The sequence below is a fragment of the Bos javanicus genome, chromosome 28 (assembly GCF_032452875.1).
Source record: "Bos javanicus breed banteng chromosome 28, ARS-OSU_banteng_1.0, whole genome shotgun sequence".
NCBI classification, from domain to species: domain Eukaryota; kingdom Metazoa; phylum Chordata; class Mammalia; order Artiodactyla; family Bovidae; genus Bos; species Bos javanicus.
The window spans coordinates 33,597,845-33,622,444 of NC_083895.1; the positions used below are offsets into that span (position 1 = coordinate 33,597,845).

The following is a 24,600-nucleotide window of genomic DNA, read 5'->3' on the forward strand; positions in this document are numbered from 1 at the left end:
GAGGCTGAGATGGCAAGTTTCAAGTGACAAATATGGATAGATGGATAGGAGTAAAATATAAGGGCCTGGAAATCTAATTTGTATTAAAGAGTTTGGTCACCAACACTGAGGGATTGCCAGGTCAGTGATGTCACTGAACTGATTCTTCCCCCTCCCTCAGTAATTAGCCATATATTTATTTTACATATGTGTTTTTTTGTGGTAAAATATAACATAAAATTTATCATTTTGATCACTTATAAGTTCACAGTTCAGTGGCATGAAGTACATTCATATGTTAAACAACCATGGGTATCCATCTCTAAAACTTTAACACCTGACAAAATTCAAATTCTGGACTTTTACACAGTAGCTCCCCATTCTACCCTCCCCCAGCCCCAGCAACTACCATGCCACTTTCTGTTTTTATGAATCTAACTATTCTGATGCTGCTGTTTAGTTGCTAAATTGTGTCTTGACTCTTTGTAACCCCATAGGAGCCACCGGGCTTCTCTGTCCATGGGGTTTCCCAGGCAAGAATACTGGAGTGGGTTGCCATATCCTTCTATAGGGGATCTTCTTGACCTAGGGGTCAAACCCGTGTCTCCTGCTTGGCAGTCTAATTCTTTACCACTTAGCCGCCTGGGAAGCCCCCTAACTACTCTAGGTACCTTATGTGAGAGGAATCCTTTAATATGTCTTTTGTGACTGATTTATTTCACTTAGTATAGTATCTTCAAAGTTTGTCTGTGTTGTAGCTTGTTTCAGAATACTTTCATTTTTAAGGCTGAGTAATATCCTGTTGTATATACTGCATTTTCTTCATCTGTTTATCCATTGATGAACATTTGGGTTGCTTCCACCTTTTGGCTACCGTGAATCAAGCTGCTATGAAAATGAGTGTGCAAATATCTCTTTGAGACTCTATTTTCATTTCTTTTAATGTCTACTCAGAGTTGGAATTACTGGATCATATGGTAATTTTATTTTTAATTATTTGGGTAATGCCATACTGTTTTCCATAGCAGCGGTACCATTTTACAATTCCACCAACAGTTCATGAGAGTTCTAGTTTTTCTGTTCTCATGAATACTTGTTACTTTATTATGATTATTTAATAATGGCTATCCTAATGGTTATGAAATGGTATCTCATTGTAGTTTTCATTTGCATTTCCTAATTAGCAGTGATATTGAGCATTTTCTCATCTACTTTTTGGCTGTTTACATATCTTCTTTGGAGTAATGTTTATGAATTGACTCTTTAGAATAATCCCTCTGAGAGTGAGTAGAACGATAGGCGGAGAACAAAGGTGGAAGTAGGGATACCAAATAGGAAGTTTTGCAGTAATCCAGCCAACAGATGATAAGGCTTCAGTAATGCAACCAGTGTATTGGGATACAGGTGATGCTGGTGGTGAAAACCCAGGATGTTGAATTGAAAGGATTTAGTGATAAACTGAATTGCTGATGAAACAGAACAAAAAGTCAAGGATGCTCCAAATTAAGTGAATGATAGCACCAAAGCCTGGTTGTTAAAATAGTAAAATACTTTCATGGAAGCTCCCTAAGATCTCCCAGAGTACCCCTTTATTGGTCCTCCCACTCAGGCCTTTATCCTGAAATTCCCAAATTGCCAATATGCCCCTCGATCCTCCTAATTAAGAGTTAATACTGAGCCCATTTGAGTAGGGGTGGGGCTCTAAGATCCTGCTCCAATTCAGTGATGAGTGTCCATTCTGATTGGTCATGTTCCCTTCGTACTGATTGTTGTCTTTTTGTGCTCCCCCTGGATGGTAGTACCATTCACTGATATACCAAGACAGAAAAGATTTTCAGGAGACGTGAAAGAGATTCATCAGAGGTGATGAGTTCCATTTTAGAGTCTGTTTGTATATTCCTGTGGAGATAGATAGTTTTCTTGGCTCTAGGGAAAGACATTAAGAATTTTTGACATATGAAGATTCTAGAATCCAAGAAGTTACCATCCAAAGGAAACATTTTTCCTCTGCAATAACTCCATTGTTTGATAAAATTACCCACAACTTGGCAACTATAAAGAAGAGTAAAACTCTTAACCAGTTTCCTGTAGAGGTCATCTGTATTAGAAATGACTATTGGCAGAATGTTGTACCATTCCCAGAATTTCAGGAAGCCAGGGGTCTGAGAAAGAGCATTCATCTTTCACTACAGCAACTTAAGCTTATTCCAGAGAAGGTGATTGTTTTCTTGCTCCTTGAGCATGGTTAGCTGTAGACAAAGAGTCTGGTCATATGCCACTCTTTCCTTGATGAACAGCCTACAATTTTACTAGAAGCTGACGAGGCTTTAAATTTCATCCAGAAGCAATGTCAGTGTTTCTGCCTGCAGGATAAGTAAGGATATCCTCCTATGTATTTTATTGGCAATCCTGGTAGCATTTTCTCCATTGGTGGTTTATGTGTAATAGAGACCGAACTGCAATTTTCTGACCTGCCAAGATCCATTATGTCTGGTAACTATAGTTTATGCTTGACAGGATCCACACTTAGGGTGGAAAGCCATGCAAATTAAACTAAGGTTTAGGCTAATTTTTGGTAGTGAAAATTATTCTCCCTTGGTGACCTTATTCAACATGGAATAAAACAACCAGAAAGCTATTTATGCAGTCCAGTCTTCTTTCTTTAATCCAAATAATAAAAGTCTTTGGATCAGCCTAGCTCCTGAGTCTCATGACTCTCCTGTCTTTCATAGAGTCTAATCTTTTATGGTCATAAGAAGCTTTTCATGTGAATAGATTGGTGGTCAGGTAATAAAATCCTTTCTTCGGAATAAATGCTCTTGGTCTGTTTTGAGATCTGTGCAAATTCCATCTTGGTACTTTGGCACAAATGGTATTTTTTTATTTTTAAGTCCCCATTACTTTGGCTATTAAAGTTAGTCTTGTTTTTATTGTTGTTTAGTTGCTAAGTCAAGTCTGACTCTGTTGCAAACCCAGGGACTGTAGCCCGCCAGGCTCCTCCGTTCATGGGATTTCCCAAGCAAGAATACTAGAGTGGGTTGCCATTTCCTCCTCCAGGGGATCTTCCTGACCTAGGGACTAAACTCACATCTCCTGCCCTGGCATGAGGATTCTTTACCACTGAGCCAACAGGGAAGCTCAAAGTTAGTGTTATGTCAGAATTATGTCTCATTGTTGATAGAACTGAGAGTATTGACAGGGAACTCTAGTAATATTGGTGATAAATTAGGGGAAATCTCAGTTGAGTATTTAGTATATTTAATGGCCCATTCTGGTGATGACTTGTATTAATATATCTAGTTTACATAGCTTTGTCTCCAACATTGTTTTGACAGTCCATCTACATCCCAGTGGACAGGAAAGGTAATATTAACTATCCCAATTTATGGCTGAGAAATTTTAAGACTCTTTAGGTCAAGGTAGCAGACTGTTTCTAGATGATGGTTCTTGAATTTTGTGAGACAGAGGAGCACGCTGGCCATACTTCTTATAATTGCCATTTATCGCCCAACACAGCAGAATAAATAGGGTGTTACTGGGTGTGATGCAATAGCAAGGATGTGATATTTTAATTTTAAAAAGGCATTATCAGAAGCTGAAGCTTAAAAAAGGTGCCAATTGTAGATGTGACACTTGAGGAGAGGAAGCCATAGGTTATTGGGAGATTCCATCCGTCCATTCTCTGAGAGTCTGCGTTGGAGATCTGAAGGAAGGCAGCCAAGTAGAACCGAAGAGCCCAAATGTCTTGGCTCACTCTCCTCTTTCTGCAGTGACAAGATTCTTGTTTTTCATGAACAGTCCTATTTTTGTCAGCCATGAGAAAAGCATTCCACAAAGATAAAAACCGACTTTATGAAGATTCTTCACAGGCATCATGTTGGAAGAGAATGAGTATTCTAAGGACTGAGAATCTTGCTTTTATTCATTCACGCTGGAGTTGTACTACATCCAGTTAGGGCCCTGTGTTCTCGGAGTCAGCTCACTCAGATTTATCATGGACAACAGTGAAAGGATATTCTAGGAAAGAGAATGCCCTTTTTGAGCAAGCACGGGGGAGGCATGTGGGACTCTTCACAACAAACTACAATCACCACCACCACCACCATCACCACTCCATCTCCCCACTACGGTTATTATTATTAATTTTAGGAAGGGAGGATGTCACTGTCAACCTCAATCCGCTCTCTCGTTATATTTTAGTAATTGGTTGGGGAAGAGTGTGCCCAGGCATGTATTAATCACTGAAGTGTGTGAAGGCCTAATCTCTCCTAGGGCGTTCTCCCGTTGTCATTTCCTGAGAGGTGCTAGGCATTACACATGTACACAAACACACACACACAGCACATGGAATAAAATTCAAATCAAACAATGAAAAAGATGTGATTCATCTCTTTTATGTCTTCTTTTGGGCTTAATTCCCAGAATGAGAGCAAATCTAAGAAGAGAAGTAGATTTTTGATTTCTAATCATACTACTTCTAAACTCTCCACTTAAAGCTACCCCCTGATCCTCAAAACGGAAATAGATCCACATCACTGAGGTTAAATAAAACACTGCAGGAGAATACTACAGCACGCAAGTACAGTCTCCTCTGGGGTGAAGTAAGACCAACCTGAATGAATTAAACCATATTTCTAGTAAATGATCAGCTCCAAACCTTCAGCACTCCTACTCAATTATGCCATCCCACTGTATCCTTGGCTGGCTCTCATTACTGCCTTGTTATTGTTGCTTTTTTATGTACCATGCATCTTTGGATTCACAGTTCAACTATCTCAGCCAAAACTTCTCTGGTGGTTTCTTTAGGAGGCAAATGTAATCATTGTCTCTCTGTCCATTCAACAGAGGTGATCAGGGTGGGAATGAGATCCAGAATTGGCTCATCGGAGGGCAGCTTTGGCTCCAATTTGAAGCCACAAATGTTGTTACCTGTAGCACTGACAGTAGCCACTGTTGAGTGTATTTTAAATTCTCCCCAGAAGGGTGCTGCTGCCATACCATATGAATTAGAGTCATTTGTGCTCTTTTCCTTCTGTGTTATTTTTTCCTTTTCTCTGATGTGTGGTTTATATTCTCATATTTTTGCCACTTGGTCTAAAGCTTGCATTAGATTATTCTAGCTTGATTATCAAATCCTTTGTTGTTGTTCAGTCACGCAGTCCTGTATGACTCTTTGTGACCCGTGGACTGCAGCACTCCAATCTTCCAAGTCCTTCAGTATCTCCCAGAGTTTGCTCAGTCTCATGTCCATTGGGTTGATGATGCCATCCAACCATCTCATCCTGTCGCCTTGTTCTACTCCTGCCCTCAATCTTTCCTAGCATCAGGGTATTTTCCAGTGAGTCAGCTCTTTGCATCAGGAGGCCAAAGTACTGGAGCTAAAACTAGTAAATATTTGTATGTCTAAATCTAGTTTCAGTTCAGTTCAGTCGCTCAGTCGTGTCTGACTCTTTGCGACCCCATGAATCGCAGCATGCCAGTCCTCCCTGTCCATCACCAACTCCCAGAGTTCACTCAGACTCACGTCCATCGAGTTAGTGATGCCATCCAGCCATCTTATCCTCTGTCGTCCCCTTCTCCTCCTGCCCTCAATCCCTCCCAGCATCAGAGTCTTTTCCAATGAGTCACCTCTTCGCATGACATGGCCAAAGTACTGGAGTTTCAGCTTTAGCATCATTCCTTCCAAAGAAATCCCAGGGCTGATCTGCTTCAGAATGCACAGGTTGAATCTCCTTGCAGTCCAAGGGACTCTCAAGAGTCTTCTCCAACACCACAGTTCAAAAGCATCAATTCTTTGGTGCTCAGCTTTCTTCACAGTCCAACACTCACATCATACATGACCACTGGAAAAACCATAGCCTTGACTAGATGGACCTTTGTTGGCAAAGTAATGTCTCTGCTTTTGAATATGCTATCTAGGTTGGTCATAACTTTCCTTCCAAGGAGTAAGCATCTTTTAATTTCATGGCTGCAGTCACCATCTGCAGTGATTTTGGAGCCTGGAAAAATAAAGTCTGACACTGTTTCCACTGTTTCCCCATCTATTTCCCGTGAAGTGATGGGACCGGATGCCATGATCTTCGTTTTCTGAATGTTGAGCTTTAAGCCAACTTTTTCACTCTCCATCTTCACTTTCATCAAGAGGCTTTTGAGTTCCTCTTCACTTTCTGCCATAAGGGTGGTGTCATCTGCATATCTGAGGTTATTGATATTTCTCCCGGCAATCTTGATTCCAGCTTGTGCTTCTTCCAGCCCAGCATTTCTTGTGATGTACTCTGCATATAAGATAAATAAGCAGGGTGACAATATACAGCCTTGATGTACTCCTTTTCCTATTTGGAACCAGTCTGTTGTTGTGCCTGGTAATCATTAATTACTTATCACATGAATGAGTGAATATTTTCCAACATTTATAGGCAATCAAGAAATCATTTTATTAAAGAAAAAAACAGTGTGAAAACATGATGTTTAATGGAACTGATGGGAATAAAATATAAACCACAGAACTGTTAAGAGCATCAATCAAGAATAGCACCAACAGCATTTTATTTTTATTTTGTTGTATTTTGTGGACTCTATAATACAAAAAAAAAATTCTTTGTGAAAAGAAAAGAATTAGAACTCAGTTGATTGGGATTGATTAGTCAGTTAGGACTAGCATCCTACCATGAGCTATGTTTTTCCCCCTGAAACTCATGGGCATTTCTGATTGAAGAGGATTCTGGAAGCTGTCATGTTTGAAAGACTAGAAAAAGAGGACATTCCACACTCATTATGACCTGATTAACAGGTCCTCCGATTTGTATCCTTCTTCCTAATTAACTGTTAGCCTTTTGGAGGGGAACCACTGGAGAATAGTATGGTTGTGAATATACAAGAGCATTGCTAAATATATGGCTTTTGAGTATTTTTTTTTCACTCAATCAGCCTGCTTTTCTGGTGAATGTAATTCCAACTTGTCTTGCTTTAAAGATCAGGTAAGGAAACAGAATCAGCTTGGGTTTCCTGTTCCAGATGATTAAAACAAAACCAGAAACATTGCATGGCATGGCAGCGGTGGGGAACAGAAGTATGGACACCATTATTCTTTGTCTCTTCTTTTCCCTCGGGAGATATCAGCACCCAAACAGTCAGCAGTAGGAAGACATTTGGAAAGCACCCTAGCCAAAGGATCTGTGGTAATTGGGAGTCATAAATCAGATAGAGAGGGAGAAAGCGTATGGTTGGGGAGGAAAGTGATGATGCAGTTCTTTCAGCTGAGGCTGTTCAGATGCTGTCTTTTACCCAGTAGAGTAAGGACTTCCATCCCACCCCTTTTTACTCCCCCACTGGACCTTCAAGAATGTCAGATGAAATATCATGCTTTTTTTCTAAATGCTGCTGAACCAGGAAGATGTCAATAATCTGGAGGGGATTCAGGCCAGAGCCAAAGAAATGATTAAAGAACTGGGGGTGCCAGTGACCCAGTGGGTGTTTCCTCTCTGCACTTCTAGACCCGACATATGAAAAGACTGTCAAATAACTGGATGTGTATTGTTTGGCTCAGGGAAGACAAGAAGGTGTGGGCTAACTTGTCTCCAATTGAGTTGCCAACAACCAGTAAATTATTGTGTCTTTCCCCCTCCACCTGGACTGTCAGTATATATTTTTAAAGTTTTATTGAAAATAGTTGCCTCAAATTTATTTGCACTCATTTCCTGAATCATTGCAGACTCTCTCTGCCTCAGGCCTCCATGAGTTTTAGAGCAGCCACTGTGGCTCCACACAACTCTGCTTTACCCAGGGAAAGTGTCTCTGGAGACAAAGATAGTCCTCCTCTTCTCCCACTAACTTGTTTAGACATCAAGAGGGTAAGATTTAAACCTATTTCATTGGAGACATATCACCTCCCATGTTTATTTCTGGTTCCCCTTTTGGGTGTGTGAGCAAAATCTTATCAAGCCATCACTCAGGAGGCAGATCTGAAATCTGTCTTTCCCATTAGTTTAATGAGCAAGCAGCCCAGGCTGCAGTGGAGGGAATTGGTTAAGCTGTTGCAACCAAGCAGACCAGAGTGCTTCACTCAGCGGTCACAGGGTCCCACACAGCTTCCCAGGAGACCTGGAGCCAGTGAGGCCCTGTTTTTATTGGCTACCTCCTCTCTTAGGCTGGGATCCTCCATGCTGAGCTTCAGACTCAGTGAGAGTATGGAGTCATGTGTCCAGCCAGGGAAGAGGGGTGGGGGCTGCTAGCACTGGGAGTCATAGTACCCTGCCCTTGACACTCCATATTCATGTTTGTTTAATTTCCTCACTTTGTGGTGGAAAAGATGAAATAAGGAAGGCCAACTGACCACTCCATAAATTGTTTCTGAAGTTTGGCCGGACATAAAAGTCTACCTTCCCAAGCCACACAACATGATTTATTTTCTGACTCCCGCTCGGCCTCAGGTCCGGGCTAACCTTGAGTTGAGAGGCTGTGCCTTTTTCCTGGTGCTGGTGGTCACAGTGTGTCCTTTCTTGGCAGTGGCCGTGGGCCCAGCAAAACCGACCTCTGAAAAGCACATGGATTAATCATTCTGAAGGCATGCTCGCCTCAGAGTTGCCCTGCAGGATGTCTGAGAGGCAGAGAGAGGAGACTGTTGTAGTTCAGAAATGGCAGGAAGAGATGTCTGAAGACACAAAGAGAAGGGAGAAAGGAAAATAAGAATGAGAGCTTTTCAATTGTACATGCTAGCGTTTTCACTAAACCAGAGAGTATTACAAAAAAATATATCGCCACTCCTAGAACAAGAACTGTGATGAGTCCAACCTTTTTATTACAATCAGGTTTTCTCTAAATATATTATGCCCCATAGGTCAAAATGATTTACTTCTCTATTTTGGGACATCTGAGTTCTATTCTACCGTTGCCAGTATGTTTTCAGCCTTGCCAAAACTGAGCAGGTCTGCGGTTCCTTTGTAACATCAAAACGGAGACATTTATCATTGAGATTTATCATGGGACAGCCTGCCAGATGGTTTGGGTATTTTAAAGGTGAACTGCATGGGTCTTGATTAGCTCATGTGGACTTCTAGCTAAAGACAACTCTATCACTTGCTCAGTGTAAAGACACTGGATTCCCCTCCACCCAACCCCCTCCCTCTGTTCCTCTAGTAATGCGGAAAATATTAATGTAATGGCAGATGTGGCATAGATTGTCATTTCAGAAAGAAAACCAAGCCATAACCAATTCCACTGATTGCATTCTAATTATAATGTGACCTCCTGTTGTTTTGCATAGAGGCAGTATTCATTTCAGTACACCACTGTAAAACTTGCAGAGTCAACGACCCTCAAAGGGGCAATTGTAAGATTTAAGCTTGGATTTTTTTTGCTCATTCCAAAGACCTTTATACTGCCAAGTCTCTGCTGATTGGGCCAGAAAGAATGCATTTGATTATATAGACTAAACTTATTGGGAACAGAACCTTTGTACTTTGAAATGCCTTTCATTCAAATTACATTCAGACATTCAATCAACATTGATTATGATATGGATTGGCAATGCGAATGCCTTGGGGTTTTGGTCTGGCTTAAAAGTTTCCTCACTAGATAACTGCAACCAGGAAGCCAGCTGAGGTTCTTTAACCTTAAAATTGAGTTTCCCACAAGAGCAGGGTTCTCTACAAAGACCAGGCAGGGTTTTCTTATTCCCATCTAATTCAGTATCCTAAGATCATTTCTTTACTTGGCGATTTGGAGTCTTCAAATTTAATCAACTTCTAGGAGCTATGGGTTATCTGTGCATAGTCTTGTTTGTATTAAGTGAAATGTATCCTTGACTTTGTACATGAAAAACTGGGAGAATCCATCTTAACCTCAGGTTCTAGGTCATGGATTTTGCATAGTGGAAAGAAGTAAGCATTGAGTAAGAATTCAGGTAGCAAAGATTCTAGTTGCAAATGCTGTCTGTATAACCTAGGGCGAGCCTTGGTTTTCTCATCTGCAAAATGAAGTAGTAATAATAAGTGGTCCTAAGGTTCAACTCATAATGTAGGTGATTAGAAAATACTAAGAAGAAATACAAAATTACTCTTCTTATCATTATTATTTATAAGTCAGTGTAGATATATGTATTTATTGGGACCTTTTCCCTGGGGCTAGACCTTTCTCTGACTCTGGAAAATCCTGGTGAGACCAGTGGTCTTTTGGCCAACTTCATAGACATAGTCAAGTTTTTGTTTTGACTTGGAGGTTCTCAAGGTCCTTCCAGATTCTAGCTTGAAAGTAAGCCTGAAATCCACACAAGATGAGCAGAGTTGCCAGGTATCCCTCATTCCAAGCTGATGAACTAGTTTCTATAACCCTATTCTCTTTATCCAGTCTCATGCCATCAGCTATCCCCTTTGTGTAGGTAACTCTCAAATATAATTTCCAACCTCAGTTCAGTTCAGTTTAGTCATTCAGCCATGTCCAACTGTTTGTGACTCCATGAACCACAGCATGCCAGGCCTCCCTGTCCATCACCAACTCCTGGAGTTTACCTAAACTCATGTCCATTGAGTTGGTGATGCCATCCAACCATATCATCCTCTGTTGTCCCCTTCTCCTCCTGCCCTCAATCTTTCCCAGCATCAGGGTCTTTTCAAATGAGTCAGCTTGTCACATCAGGTGGCCAAAGTATTGGAGTTTCAGCTTAAACATCAGTCCTTCCAATGAACACCCAGGACTGATCTCCTTTAGAATGGACTGGTTGGATCTCCTTGCAGTCCAAGGGACTCTCAAGAGTTTTCTCCAACACCACAGTTCAAAAGCATCAATTCTTCGGTGCTCAGCTTTCTTTGTAGTCCAACTCTCACATCCATACATAACTACTGGAAAAACCATAGCCTTGACTAGATGGAACTTTGTTGACAAAGTAATGTCTCTGCTTTTCAATATGCTATCTAGGTTGGTCATAACTTTCCTTCCAAGGAGTAAGTATCTTTTAATTTCATGGCTGCAGTCACCATCTGCAGTAGCTTTCTTAAAATTCAACATTTCCATATATATGCTCACCTAGGATAGTGTTTTGGAAGCTCAGTTCAATATATTCTCTGTTTTTCCACCAGGACAACCACAACTGGGCTGTCTATTTTCGCTGTCTCCTAACCACTCCTCTAATTCCAGTCATTTGAGTTCAAAACCTTGGGATCTTCCTTTACTTTCTTCCTCTCCCTTACCACCCACATAGAACTCATTACCAAGACCTTTGTGATATGAATTCTCCCCCTGAGAATGCCCTTGAAAGTACCCATTCTCTCTAAAGTTACTCCTTCTTCTCTGGGTCTAATTCATTCCCTCCTGGCCTGTGTAATACCCTCTTTGATGTTTTTTTCATCTTTGGCCTCTACAGCAAGCCATTCTTTTCTGTCTCAGAATGGTAGGCCAAGTCTCAGATGGCCCTGATGATGCCCATTTCCTATGTTCCCACCTCTGTGAAGGTCCCTCCCCCGTATGTGGACAGGGCCTGTAATGTGCTTGTAATGAATAGATTAAGGAAGTGGTGACGGACTGTCACTCCCACGACTAGGCCACCTTAGATTGTGGCTTCTACTTTCCTGGAGAACGCTCCCCCTGACTGCCTTAATGAAGCAAAATGCAATGTTAGAGAGACCCAAATGGCCAGGATGTGCAGGTTGTCTCTGGTCCACAGTGAGGAATTTTGGCCCTGCATCTGCAGGGAACTGAATCCTGCCAACAACTGTGTGAGCTTGGAGACTTCCTCAGTTGAGCCTCAAACGAGGCCCCAGCCCTGGCTCATACCTTGAAGGCAGCCTTGTGAAATGCCTGAAAGAAAGGAGCACCAGCTTAGGTGTAACCATATCCCTGATGCACAGAAACTGTGAGGCAATGTATGTTTGAAGTGGCTGGATATTCATTGGAAGGACTGATGCTGAGGCTGAAGCTCCAGAACTTCGGCCCCTTTGTGCAAAGAGCTGACTCATTGGAAAAGACCCTGATGCTGGGAAAGTTTGAGGGCAGGAGATGTGGGTGATAGATGATGAGATGGTTGGATGGCATCACTGACTCAATGGACGTAAGTTTGAGCACACTCCAGGAGGTCGTGAAAGACAGGGAAACCTGGCGTACTGCAGCCTGTGGGGTTACAAAGAGTCAGACACGACTGAGCAACTCAACAACAACAACAACAACAAAAGTTTTCAGTAATTTGTTACCCAGTAATAGAGAACTGTTATACCAGGGTGGCCAGATTAATACTACATGCTTCCGGGATTCTCTGTATTTGGTCCTGAACTCCATGTCCAAGCTACTTCCTCACTCTTCTTCTTGAGAATCATGAGCTCTGTTCTGTACATAATTCTGGCTTTCTGCCTTTTACCCTCTGCTGACATTGTGACCGTTTTCTGGGTTCTCTTTATGACTAAATCCCATACTTTTTTTAAAGGCTTGCTTAAACGCCACCTCTTCCATAAAGCCTTTTGTGATCCCTGCAGCTATATAGATCGCTGAGCTGCCTTGTTTTGCATCTTGGGTCACTTTTCATTTTTTACCTCGTAAAGGAGTTGTTTGAAGGCATTGTCTTAGCTCTACTACTGGATTGAAGATTTGATGAAAGAGGAGGCTACCCCCCACTTCTCTTCTCATGCCTTCAGGTGTCCCAGTATAATGCCTTGTGGATGGTGTGCGTTCAAAGGAGGATTACTCATTCCTGAAAGCCAGTTTGTCCACAAGACAGGTAAAATAGGAGTGGTTGTGGACTCACTGGTTTATTTACTTACAAATGCTTTCATATATCCTTTCTCTATCACGTGCCAGGCAGTATCCTAGAGCCCGGGGACAAGACTGGACTCATTGGCACTGTGCTTGAGGTTTAATGCTCTGTGGTTGCCATTTTGAGCTTTTTAATAATTTTGTCTTTGGATCTGTATTTTGTAAGTACAGTCCAATGTGACAGTGGGAGGAGGCTCAGAATCCTTCCATGCCTCCTTGCCTCCCAAAAACAGGTTCTCAACCACCCGTTCTCCTTAATTCCAACCCTGATGGAGGCCTGGGCACAGACACAGGCAGGGTCAGAACTGGAGGTGTGTGCCCTGCACCCCATGTCATCCGATGTGGGCTCTGGATGCCTGTGAAGGTCTGAACTTTCCCTGTGGTCAAAACATGACATAAAATAACAAGTCAAAACACACATTGAAAGACTGAGGCCACAGAGAAAAAGACAACATCTGTCGCTTTTTGAACAGGGAGCCCTGCAGTTTTGTCATGAACCCTGCAAATTAGGTAGCTCACCCTTGTTTATTGAAAAACCAGACAGGCAGGGGTCCATTTCTAGCAACCGCAACCGACAATAGAGAGGAAACAAGAAGAGCAAAGAGTCTTACATGCAGTGAAGACAATAAGCTGAGGTGATGTCTGGCTGCTCCCTGAGTGTAGTGTGGGGAGTCTTTTCCCTTAAGGAGGACAGTTAGGAACCCTCCAGGGCAAGGTGACATTTGAGCTGATATATGAAGGAAGAAAAGGGTTAGGTCAAGTGAGGAATATGAGGCAGGTTCCAGGAGTGGAAAGTGCCAGCTCAGATTCTTTGGGGCAGAACTCAAGCTTGGGATGGTCAAGGGCTTGACATCAAAAGGCAACGCAAGAGATGCCTCATGACTGTGGAGCAGAGGAGATGCGGTGAGTTTACAAAGGCAGGACATAGCTGGGTCCTTTCATGCCTTGCTGGCCCTGGTGAGGAGACATTCCCCTTGAGCCTACCCAGCTCTATGGGTTGTATCTTTTCACTGAAGAATCACTAAGGAGGGGTTTATTACAATGGGCATTTGCTGCAATTTACCTTAATTTTAATTTCTTCTTCTGTATTAACATGGCTATCTTAGATTCTTTAAAGCAGAGAAATTTTTCACAAAGCTATGTAACTTAGAAAGGCTGTAAATAGTCATATGTGGGCAAAGGAATTTGGAGTTTCTAGTGAAAGTTTTCAAATGGTACTGTAGTGTCCTTCTCCAGGGAACCTCAAGGACTGTCAGTTTTGTTTGAAAGGTCACATACAGGCACCTCATGGCCCAAATCTAGGATCCAGAACTGTTTTTTCTGCTCTACAAGTTGCTGTTAATCAAACTTGGTGCCCCTCCAAGGGCTCTGTGATCCCCTGATGTTCTGTCCTCATTTCTCCTGTTGTCTCCTGTTCGTTTTTCACTCCATGCCTGGACCCCTATTTTTGATTATTTTTCATTACAAAACTCTATAGTGTAGTTCAGATCTAGGAATGTGTAGCAGGACCATGAAGCCAAATATGCAGAAGAATCAGAGCCCCTGAGATATTTCCTTCTTTTCCCTTGGCCAGCCTCTTCCTGGTGGCCAGCTTCCCTGGTGGCTCAGATGGTAAAGAATCTGCCTGCAGTGTAGGAGACCTGGGTTTGATCCCCGGGTCAGGAAGATCTCTTGGAGAAGGAAGTGCAACCCACTCCAGTATTCTTGCCTGGAGAATCCCGTAAACAGAGGAACCTGGTGGGCTACAGTCCAAGGGGTCGCAAAGATTCAGACACAACTGAGTGACTATCACTTTCACTTTTCTTTCTCTTCACCGGGCTTGGAAGTCAGAGATGGAGAAAGGCAGGTGAGAGGGCCCTTGGGCTCACCTGTCTGCTGCGCCCATTGTGTGGACTCCACATAAATGATAGCCTGAGAGGCCCTCCAAGGCCAACGGTATATCGCTTGCTCACCCGCTACCTGAAAACTGTTTCTTTAAAGACTTGGGACTTTGGCTGAGAAGGAAATTAAGTAATTTTGTTATTTTTCCTTGATAATGCTAAAATTATTAATCCTTGAAGATAAGTACTGTTCAGAGCATAATGAGTTAGAATTGTTGATAATTATAATTTTGAAGAGTCTGAGTTTGCTGTCAGCCAAGTAATTAAAGGGGTGGGACCAGAGTTCTACTTCGTTCATGACAGTTGTGCTTCTGGTAAGAACTCTTGTCTGCATGACAAAAATACCCTCATTCTAGGCCTGTGCTGCCCTGAAAGAGTTAATTAAACCAAGGGAAGTAGTCCACTGGCCTGTGAAGAGAGCTCTGGCGTGATTCCCCCCTGGCCTTCTCTTTTCCCGACAATACGGCCATTGTTTTGGAAAAGCCAGACACCATGACAGATCCCACTCTCCACTGATTGAACAGACCCAGGGTGTCTGGTCACGCAGACCCAGGGAAGTGGCTCCACTTCTTTCCTCCTTCAGTCACTGCCCCCTTCACCCAATTTCCCACAAGCCTCCATTTTTATAAACTTCTTGTGTATGCTAGCGCAGGACTAAAAAAATTGAACAAAAAGAAAAGAGGAAGAGAAAATGGAAAACTAATGATTCAAGAAATCACATAGCACGAGATAATTCTATTTTGAAATCACAGCAGTGGCACCCAGAGGCAGACGCTCCCCAAATTACTAGTGAAAACCCTTTGATGTATCCAGTAGTAAGAAAGCCCAAGGCACTTTTTTATTATTATTATAAGAATGCCTCACATTCCCCCAAAGAAGCATTTAGCAGCTATTTTTTTAAATGTCCTATGTGAAGCAAGCTAAAAAAAGATTCCTAAAAAGCTGTAATCCTAAATGTGCTTATTTGATTGCTGGCTTTTACTTAGAATAAAAGCCAAGCTCTCACATGGACATTTGAAGTCCTCAGAGACCACTCTACCTCATCTGACCCCACCCTTCTCCCATCACTCACTCTGTTATAGCCCTCTGGCTTCCTTGCTGTGAAAGGCAAACTGGGGAACTCTTGCACCCCGCTCAGCCCAGGCCATCCTGGATTCCTTGCCTGGATCTCTTCCCTGGATACCTGGTGGCTGAGTCCCTCCCTTCCTTCAAGTGTTTCCTCCTACATCTCCTTCCTTGCCATGGCACATGTGACCACAGCTTCCAGCCTTGGACATGATGAAAGGGACTTTGCAGGAGTGATTAGGTTAAGGATTCAGAGATGTGGAGGTTACTCTGGAGTATCAAGGTGGGCCCAGTGAGGCCTTTATAAGGATTTCTGTAAGAAGGAAGAAGCAGCAGGAAAAAGGTGCAACAACAGAAGTAGAGGTTCTGTGACTTGCTTTGAAGATGGAGGAAGGGCCCATGGGCCAAGAAATGTAGGCAGCTTCTAGAAGCTGGCAAAGGCAAGGACACAACTCTTCGCCAGGGCCTCTAGAGGGAACCAGTCCTGCTGACCCCTTGACTTTAACCCAGGGAGACCCATGTCGGACTTCTCGTCTTCAGAACTGAAGGTAATAAATCTGTGCTGTTTTAAGGTACTGTTTGTGGTTATCTGTTGCAGTAGCAATGAAAAACAGGACCCAGAACCATGAGACCTCAAGTAATATACCACCGTGGACTCTGGTTGCTTTGTGAAATCTACCAAGTTTTTTTTCTTCAATGTTTTCTTAATGGTTCAGAGACAGAGGGAATCTTGCACTACCTGCATTCTCATGTCCTTTGGTACCAAGGCCAGCTTTTGATACTTCAGTTCAGTTCAGTCGCTCAGTCATGTCTGACTCTTTGCAACCCCACAGACTGCAGCATGCCAGGCTTCCCTGTCTATCACCAACTTCCAGAGCTTGCTCAAACTCATCCATCAAGTCAGTGATGCCATCCAACCATCTCATCCTCTGTTGTCCCCTTCTCCTCCTGCCTTCAATCTTTCCCAGCATCAGGGTGTTTTCCAATGAGTCAGTTCTCTGAAAGTATTGGAGTTTCAGCTTCAGCATCAGTCCTTCCAATGAATATCCAGGACTGATTTCCTTTAGGATTGACTGGTTCGATCTCCTTACAGTCCAAGGGACTCTCGAGTCTTCTCCAACACCACAGTTCAAAAGTATCAATTCTTCAGTGCTCAGCTTTCTTTTTTTTTTAAATATAAATTTATTTATTTTAATTGGAGGCTAATTACAATATTTTTGCCATACATCTTTATAGTCCAACTCTCACATCCATACATGACTACTGGAAAAACCATAGCTTTGACTAGATGGACCTTTGTTGGCAAAGTAATGTCTCTGCTTTTTAATATGCTGTCTAGGTTGGTCATAGCTTTTCTTCCAAGGAGCAAGCATTTTTTAATTTCATGGCTGCAGTCACCTTCTGCCTTGATTTTGGAGCCCCCCAAAATGAAGTCTGTCACTGTTGCCATTGTTTCCCCATTATTTGCCATGAAGTGATGGGACTGGATGCCATGATCTTAGTTTTCTGAATGTTGAGTTTTAAGCCGACTTTTTCACTCTCCTCTTTCACTTTCTTCAGGAGGCTCTTTCGCTCTTCTTTGCTTCATACTTAGCAGAATAAGAACTGCGTTGCGTGCTTGGGGACAGTGCGGTACCCAGTTGTGTTTCCACGTGGTTCAGCTGAAGGTGAGGGAAGTGGTGAGAAGCAGCGTTCTGCCTGCCAGGAGCAGTGGGATGCTGCACTTGCATCCATTTTAAAAGCCATTATCACTGTAAGTAGATAGTTCTCTTCAGTTGAAGGATGTGATTGGCCGGTGGGTTTTGAAAGCAATGTCTTTTTATGGTCATTCAGAAAAGTGAATTTCCGAAGTCAGAGCTTACAGCTTGTGGGAAGCATTCGTCATTTTACCTGTCATGGTCTGGGTCCAAACAGGCCAGGAAGAGTAGTGAGGAGGGTCACTCCATGGCCTGTTCCCATTCATTTGTTCATGGAGTCCTCCTAGTTTCTTCAGGGGGGATTAAAACGTTTTTAAAAATTATTTATTCACAGTCCTTCCAGACCTTGTGCCGTCTTCCTGTCTCTAACTTTGCCTTTCCATATCTCTTGCACCTCCCCTGCCCTCCTTCACCTCCTGAAATGCCCTGTATTTGTGAGGATAACCTTAATACTTGAAACCTTTCCAGCTTTATTTACAAATGATGATAATTTAATCCAGTGACTGGAAAATCCAGAAGTACTCTCCACCCCAAATGTCCTTTTATTTAACTGACCAGTGAAGAAAGCCTACTACTACTACGTCGCTTCAGTCATGTCCGACTCTGTACGACCCCACAGACAGCAGCCCAGCAGGCTCCCCTGCCCCTGGGATTCTCCAGGCAAGAACACTGGAGTGGGTTGCCATTTCCTTCTCCAATGCATGAAAGTGAAAAGGGAAAGTGAAGTCGCTCAGTTGTGTCCAACTCTTAGCGACCCCATGGACTGCAGCCTACTAGGCTCCTCCATCCATGGGATTTTCCAGGATAGAGTACTGGAGTGGGTTGCCATTGCCTTCTCCAAAGAAAGCCTAGGGATTATCAAACAAGAGAAACGACAGGAAGAGCTGACTGTTGGGCTCATTTGCATCTGAATGTGTTATTATTTAAAAACTGGAGAAGTGCTGAGTGGATGGGTTAGGGAAATATGGCTGCCATTCTGGAAAGGGTGCTGGCACAGTATACATATCCTGCAGTATTCCCTTGGCATGTATAAAGGGAACATACTGGTGTTTTGGTCACAATGCTGTCTTTTACTGAATCTTCTGTAAGGAGATAGGGGGAAAGTTTCAATGGCATCTTCATTGGAATCCACTATGATCCACAAACCATAGCGTCTTGATGGGAGTAGGGAGAGAGGTGTTACTATTGTAAAGAAGTTTTGGATGAACTTTCATTTTTTCCTGTATTCTAAGTACATGGCCCAGGAAAGATGGAATGAGAACTCATTTGGTGTTTATTTAAAAAAATAGGAAAGAGACAGATAGGCAGGAGATAGATTTTTTGAGAAGCTTATGTTCTGAAGAAGAATGTGTGAGCCTCTTACAAGGGTCTTTTAGTTGCCTTTTTTCCCCCACCTTGGGAAGTTACAGGGCACTCAGTGGTTCTTCTCACCTTGTGTGCCCCTTGTGGTTGTCACAGAAGTGGGCTGCACTGTGGCATCTGTCTGCCACTGATCTTCGAGGTGGGTTCCGTTTGGATTGTCAGATGCCCTTTCATCCATCATGACCCTGAGTGTGTCCCTTCTGAAAGTGAGACATACTGGGTTCAAGAGGGGCCTTCCCTGGAGCAGATTTGTGCAACAAAAAAAGAAACCATTATTACTGAGTCTGTACAACCTGGCAAACTCTTTGATTCTACCTACTTTTAACATATCAAATCTTTAAAGTTTAAAAAAACTCAGAAAGACTGAAAGAACTTTTCAAAATTTCAGTTCAGTTGAGTTTCAGTTCATTCGGTCATATTCCCTTCTTTACCATCTAACTTACCATCCAAGCTTCAATCCTTCTGTCCAGTCTGATATAGTTCTTGAGTGCCTATGAATAAGAGTTAGTTCATATCTGAAAAAGCTCGTAATGTTCATTGGAAGGACAGACGTGCAGAGCTGTGGACCACGTGCTCCTGTAGATATGTGGCAGGTGGAGGGTACGTGGGAAAGGCGTAAGCACTTACTATATGCTGGGCATAGTGCAAAGAATAAACTGATAAACAAACAAAACTGACTTCAGTCTCTACAGAGAGTGGAGTCCGTAGAAATGGTTTATTTTCATTAATAACTGTTACTCATAATAAGAGCTTTGTAGTGGATATACAGACTTAGAACTTTTGGAGGAACACAATACTCAGTTTAGGGAAGCATTAGAGAGGGTTTCCTTGAGAAGGTGACCCTGAAGCTGAGACCTGATGATGCATCACAACTAACCAGGAAGAAGTGTGGGAAAAGTGTTCAGGTTAGAGGGAACAGCATATATGATGGCACGGAGGACAGATGCGTGGTTTGTTGAAGAACCAGACTTTTAGTTTTCCCAGAGTGTTGTGGGGGAGGTTTGGAGGGAGAGAGAGAAGAACAAGAAAGCAGATGAGGGAACTGGCAACAAGGGTGAGTAAGGGCAAGACCATGAAGAACTTTGTATGCCAACTTAAGGAGTGGAGACTGGTCATAAAGGCTTGGAGAAAATCACTGAAGATCAGGTTGGCTAATTGGAAATATCATTCTGGCTCTGGTTCTAGAGGCAGGATGACTATTTAGGGGTTTGGAGCAAATAATTAATACAAGAAGTGTTGGTCATTTACCAGGGTTTTCTTTTTTCACAATCTTAATAACCCCGAGATGAAATCCTCATACATAGCTATTTTTCTGTACTTGGTATTATCTTATTAGAAAAGATTAAAAATAAAATGCTAACTGATCTTACTTTCACAACACATTGGGACTATTGAAGGCTGAGTTTGTGCTCATTCTTACCTGCCAAGTCATTTCAGTAACGCATGGTAGAAATGGGTGAGTGGGGACTTTCTCTAGGATGGCCTTCATAGCCTATGTTGTCCAGAGCAGATTTCATGCACCCCTAAGCATTCACTGCATCTTTTTCTAGAAATTCAACTGCTGCACTCAACCCATCATCAGGTCTGTGTCAGTCACTTTTAAAAAATCCAACATCATTAGAATGATTATACACACATTACAGCTATGTTTCATGGACTCACTGGGTTGAAAGTGTTTACCTAAGGTCAACAACATCATTTCCCTAAAGGACCATTCCTACTCTGCCTCAGATAAATCTTTTGCTGTTTTTAAAGTGCTTCAGGTTATAATATTCCACTTTCCTGGCCAAAATTCTATTTACGGCATAGTGTTGACCGTCATGAGATCTCAAAGCACATTCATTATTATGTTGCCAAACTCTGTTCTCCAAGAGTAGAGAGTAAAGGCAGAGAGAAGTAAGATATGAAGGAGTTAGGTCAGAGATGGAGTCAGGGCCCTGGTGGACCCCATGGCCTCAGAACTTAGTACCAGGCTACAGGGCTAAACCCAGGCCTCCCAGTGTTCTGTTAGGGCGGGCCACTTCGGAGGCATGACAAATGGAACCCAGGCAGAGCTCTGCCAGAGTGCAATAGTGGAGACAGTGATGGAAAGCAGATGGAGACTCTGGCCTTCTCTTGGTGAGAAATCCAGTGAGGGAATGGAGAATGTTTGCAAAATCTTAGCGCTCCATTGGGACATCTCCTGGTGCAGTTACAAGTCACTGGCCTCTGTCTGCCAATGGTTTAGTTCGCTTTTGATGAAACCAAATTCCCCTTTGACTTTCTCTCAAAATTTTGAACATTTCCCAAATTTTCTTTGACTCGCTTGCTGGAGGCCTGGAATTAAAAATCCAGCACTAGTGTATGAGAAAAATAAATGAAATCTTGCATTATTGGGGGCTAATGGTTGAGTACGGTGCTTGAGGCTGTCTAGTTTGTGGTTTGCTCTTCAAATGGTATAATCCTTGGCTTGATACAACTTGGGGGTGTCATTTTATCTTTCCTTGTTGGTTTATGGGTGGGGCTGGGGGCCCTCTCTTCCTCCATAAATGTGCTTCAGAAAGACAATGGTTTCTTCTGATGTAAGTGTTCAGAAAAGAAGGCTCATACCCCATTTGTTCTCTGTTTCATGGTTATAGGATTAAATATTCAGTCTGTATATCATATATCTTTGGAACATGTCCAGCTTTTTTTTTTTAATGTTCAGTGCAGTTCAGTCACTCAGTCGTGTCCGACTCATTGCAACCCCATGAATTGCAGCACGCCAGGCCTCCCTGTCTATCACCAACTGCTGGCGCCTACTCAAACCCATGTCCATTGAGTTGGTGATGCCATCCAACCATCTCATCCTCTGTCATCCTGTTCTCCTCCTGCCCTCAATCTTTCCCAGCATCAGGGTCTTTTCAGATGAGTCAGCTGTTCGCATCAGCTGAATGCCAAAATATTGGAGTTTCAGCTTCAACATCAGTCCTTCCAATGAACACCCAGGACTGATCTCCTTTAGGATGGACTGCATGGATCTCCTTGTAGTCCAAGGTACTCTCAAGAGTCTTCTCCAACACTACAGTTCAAAAGCATCAATTGTTTGGTGCTCAGCTTTCTTTAAGTCCAACTCTCACATCCATACACGACTATTGGAAAAACCATAGCCTTGACTAGAAGGACCTTTGTTGACAAAGTAATGTCTGTGCTTTGTAACATGCTATCTAGGTTGGTCATAACTTTCCTTCCAAGGAGTAAGCGTCTTTTAATTTCATGGCTGCAATCACCATCCGCAGTGATTTTAGAGCCCCCCCCCCCAAAAAAGTCTGACACTGTTTCCACTGTTTCCCCATCTATTTGCCATGAAGTGATGGGACCCGATGCCATGATCTTAGTTTTCTGAATGTTGAGCTTTAAGTCAACTTTTTCACTCTCCTCTTTCACTTTCATCAAGAGATTTTTTAGTTCTTCTTCACTTTCTGCCATAAGGGTGGTGTCATCTGCATATCTGAGGTCAGTGATATTTCTCCCAGCAATCTTGATTCCAGCTTGTGCTTCATCCAGCCCAGCATTTCTTATGATGTACTCTGCATATAAGTTAAATAAGCAGTGTGACAATATACAGCCTTGACATACTCCTTTTCCTATTTGGAACCAGTCTGTTGTTCCATGTCCAGTTCTAACTGTTGCTTCCTGACCTGTAAACAGATTTCTCAAGAGCCAGGTCAGGTGGTCTGGTATTCCCATCTCCTTCAGAATTTTCCACAATTTATTGTGATCCACACAGTCAAAGGCGTTGGCATAGTCAATAAAGCAGAAATAGATGTTTTTCTGAAACTCTCTTGCTTTTTAGATGATCTGGCGGATGTTGGCAATTTGATCTCTGGTTCCTCTGCCTTTTCTAAATCCAGCTTGAACATCTGGAATTTCACAGTTCACATATTGCTGAAGCCTGGCTTGGAGAATTTTGAGCATGACTTTACTAGCGTGTGAGATGAGTGCAATTGTGCGGTAGTTTGAGCATTCTTTGGCATTGCCTTTCTTTGGGATTGGAATGAAAACTGACCTTTTCCAGTCCTGTGGCCACTGCTGAGTTTTCCAAATTTGCTGGCATATTGAGTGCAGCACTTTCACAGCATCATCTTTTAAGATTTGAAATAGCTCAACTGGAATTCCTTCACCTCCACTAGCTTTGTTCGTAGGGATGCTTCCTAAGGCCCGCTTGACTTCACATTCCAGGGTGTCTGGCTCTAGGTGAGAGTATAGTTGATTTATAATGTTGTGTTAGTTGCAGGTACAGTACAAAGTCACGTGTATATACAGGTTATCACAGAACGTTGTGGAACATAGCCAACTTTAACAAAGCTCCACCTTCAACATTTTTCAGTGATCAGATAGGGATGCAAAATCAGAAATCCTGTCCTTCCCGAAGATCTAACACTGTGTTTTCTTTTTCTTTTTTTCGATGCTTTAGTATGGTTTATTAAGCTGTGCCTTAGTACAAACGCTGGGGCTTGCCCATGGTGCTCTTAATGTACAAGGCCCTGATGTTCTGCCAATTTTTCTTGAGCAATGACACCAGGAAGTTGACAGCTAAGTGGATGTTGTACACAGGGTCCTCATCTGTCATCTTCACGTGGCCAACAGCCACTGCCAGACACAGCACCTTCTTCATCTGGAACTTGATCATGGACTTCACTTCATCAACTTTGGCCACCATGTTCTCATTGTGGGTCAGCAAGGAAGGGAACTTGCCAGACTTGTTCAGGCCTGGGCCCAGGATTCGGGGGATCTGCTTGATCAGAGACTCTGAAGCCAAAAAGGCATCATATTTCTTGGCCAGCTTCTTGACCAGTTTCTTATTCTTGTTGAGTTTTTTCAGTGCCTCAATGTCCATGTGGGGGATATCCACAGCCTTGGCCTCATCACCATGCTGCTGGTCCCCCAAGACACACACGGAGAACTTGGGGCGGGGAGTAGACTTAAGCCTGACGGTGCCCGGGAAGCGTCTGTCCTTCTGAGGGTCATAGTTCTTCAGGCTGATCTGAAGCTCCACTGTCTCCAAAAACTTTCTGCGCTCGTGCTGGTTCCCGCACCGCCTCGTAGAGGGTGTCACGGGAGACTTTGCTACTCATAGTTCCCTACGCTGCAATAACCAGAAAAGAGCCTAACACTGTGTTTTCTAAGTGAGAATTTGGTCTTTGACTCTTTAAGTATGGACAAGTGTCCTAACACAGGTTACAAAGCAGTGGATTAGCTGTTTGGAGAGCAAGGAAATGACAGGAAATTCAATCAGCAATGATGGCACCTCCTTAGTCCAGTAACACTCTGAACCTGTACCATCTATAATAAGTGGTTCTGAGTCTTCTGTGGTATTCCTGTGCCCACCAGTGTCATCCTTCAGCTCAGCCAGAAGACCACTTCCCCCAGTCTTCCTCCCTCCTCTTTCTCTCATGCCACTACCTTTGCTTTGTTGCCAAACCTTAACACAGCAATTGAGACTTGTTGCCTTTCTTCCTCCCTCTTGCCTCCTCTTTCCCCTACTCTCCCCACTCCTTCCCCATCCTTCATCATCTCGCAGTTACAGTGCTCGCCTGGTCATCAGTCCAATATCCCCTTCACAGTCGTTGCCTTGCCGACTCCTTGTGATATCCACCCTGAATCTTGTCATCCCTTAGCTGTCACGCTGCTCTCCTGAGCTCCTCTTGTACCTACACCTGCTCCCTTCTTTTCTCCCCACATCCCTTCAGTCTGATCTTTCCATCTTTGAGCCCCGTCTTCCTTTTTCAAGAATCGAAACCCCTTTGGATCTTTGACCCTCTCTGTACAGGCATCCTCAGTGTTATCTTTCCAGCTCTCACCTCTCCATGAGCTCCAGAACTCCCCTGCCATCTGTTTCCCAGATTTAAAACTACAGCAAA

General features: G+C 43.0%; 1 protein-coding gene and 1 pseudogene across 3 annotated transcripts in view; one reads left to right on the plus strand and one right to left on the minus strand.

The window, feature by feature from the left end:
- Positions 1–24,600, plus strand: part of LRMDA (leucine rich melanocyte differentiation associated) — a 1,194,775-nt gene that overhangs the window by 986,319 nt on the left and 183,856 nt on the right. The window lies entirely within an intron of this gene.
- LOC133240654 (large ribosomal subunit protein uL1-like) lies at positions 23,122–23,829 on the minus strand (annotated as a pseudogene).